The sequence below is a fragment of the Centrocercus urophasianus genome, unplaced genomic scaffold, assembly GCF_019232065.1.
Source record: "Centrocercus urophasianus isolate 14NV4802_14NV808 unplaced genomic scaffold, USGS_Curo_1.0 seq_21, whole genome shotgun sequence".
NCBI classification, from domain to species: domain Eukaryota; kingdom Metazoa; phylum Chordata; class Aves; order Galliformes; family Phasianidae; genus Centrocercus; species Centrocercus urophasianus.
This window is the reverse complement of record NW_024884767.1, coordinates 10,669,630-10,671,863: the sequence shown is the minus strand read 5'-3', so window position 1 is coordinate 10,671,863 and position 2,234 is coordinate 10,669,630.

The window sequence follows — 2,234 nt, the reverse complement described above, 5'->3', positions numbered from 1 at the left end:
TTCTGCCGTACAGTGAAAGCTGTAGCTGGGTGTTGCAACCTTTCCAGTGCCTTTCCAACAGGATTAAGTGTTCTTCTCATGTGAAGCTCCAAATGAGGCCAATAAAACTGAGAGGAACACCACTCCTTTGTGCTGTGCCTGTTGCAGCATTTCTGCACACTTCGTTGTGCCCTCAGAAATCCCATCCTTTCATATACAGTTGGTTCCTCTATGGAGCCTCCGCCAGTAGCTGGATGCAACATCAACTTTGACTGAGACAGAAGTGGAGAAAGTTAAAGCTCATAACTGAGTTAAATTAGTGAGTAAAGGTTTGGCTGCCAATTGTATCAATGATTTTAACTTACTAATGGTTTGCATGCTGTTTGAGAAATACTCTCAAGAATTTTTCATATTCATGTTCTATGCACTCTTCAATGGCTGGATTTGAAGACATTTAAAACCTATGGGAGTCCTTCAGCAGACTGCAGATCACACAGTTCAGGCAGGTTTCTGCCCAGAGCAATTTCTAGGACCACTTTATTCACCTGGGATCTGTACAGTGGGATTAAAGAAGACAAGAGGGCACATCTCCACAAGCATCATCCCGTGCAGTATGTCTGATCCTGGCTGTGGGAAAAAGCAGATGTAATGCTGTGACATTCACTTGTACATCACGCTGTGTCAGCCTGCTAAACTGACACTTCATCCTTGCTCAGCTGTGCATGTCGCAATTCTTCCAGTTTATAAGCAACAGCCTAGCAGCCTTTCCCAGACTGTTGCAATGATCAATGTAAAACTCATTAGAAACAGTCAAACCACTTCCTCCCTCTCATATATGCGCACTGGTGTGCCTTGCCATGGAATAGTTCTCTCTTGCTGTCTGAACTAATTAATCCTTTTGTCTTTCTCTTATTATCAGGTGGAACGATAGGTTATCTTTACTCTGATCCAGCTCAACACATAATCAAACATGAATCTGAAGGCAGAATAATCCCTGCTGGCAATCAAAAGCCACATTTGTCTTCCCTTCTCCTCGTAAAAATGGAGTGATGGTTTCAGGTAACTTTCAATGGATGTCATGTTTTGGAGGCAAAAACTTTTAATCAAATTATTTCTTTTTTTGAGAATGAAAACATGAAGGAGGAATTAACTTCAAAAAAAACCCTGTTTAATGTATTGTTTTCTTTAAAGCATATACTAATAAATTTTCTTAAATAACAAAAAACCTTTATTTGTTTTGACTTTACATGACCTCATTTGTTGTATTCTTTTAAAGTATAATATTTTGAACTGAATTGCAGAATTAAAATACATGAACTTACAAAGTGTATTCGGTAAAATTTCAGCAGAAATTCAAAAGGGTAAAATAGATTTCAGATCCTTCAGATTTTTCAGTTTAAAAAAGTGCTGATTTTCCAGAAGCAGTTTTGACTACTTTCTGATCAGTTGCCCCTGAAAAACTTCAGTTTTAGATAAGACTAACACGATGAACAAAAGCAGAAAAAAAAAAGTTAAAAATCAATGTCCCTCTAAAAACCATCCTTATGAACACTGAAAAACAGAGGAATGTAATTCAAATAACCACTTTGGTAGTCTTCTTTTCCCTGTCCACACCTGTTGATGCTAGATAATCCATGGGCAGGAATTTGATTTTCTGCTATGTTAATGTATGGAATATCTTACTTTGACTTCATTCAGGAGCCAGAGGTAATACCTTTGCTGTAAAACAAAACATTGCTTGAGATAATCTATTGTCTTTCCCAACGTGTGCAGTCTCCTTTTGGAGCATCTCTGTGCTTGGTGAGCGTCACATCTTCACCAGCTTCACCATTTTGGAAATGTCCCTGTAACAAACAGCAGCAAAGGTCTGATTCTCATTTTAATTGCCTTGCATGAAGTCAAAACCTCTCCATTTTTCTATACTTGCTAAGAGGAATTGCAATGCTCTTCAATTCTGGGTCTTCTATTCCCTGGAAATTGACTTGCAAATTCTTAGGGCACTGCTGATGCAGCCCAGAATATACTCACACTAATCAGCTCTATGCAGCTCCCTAGAGGATCAGCAGTGGAGCCTACTGCTATCCACAGTTAACTACAGACATGGCTAGACCTAGCATGAATACTCCTTAATGGATGAAGTTCTCCAGTGCCCTGCCACACAAGTACAGCACCTTGTGGCTTTGAAGTCAGAGTAGTCATCCTAAGCAGAAACCCAAAGTGAGAATCAATAAAATAAATAATTAAACAACAACAAG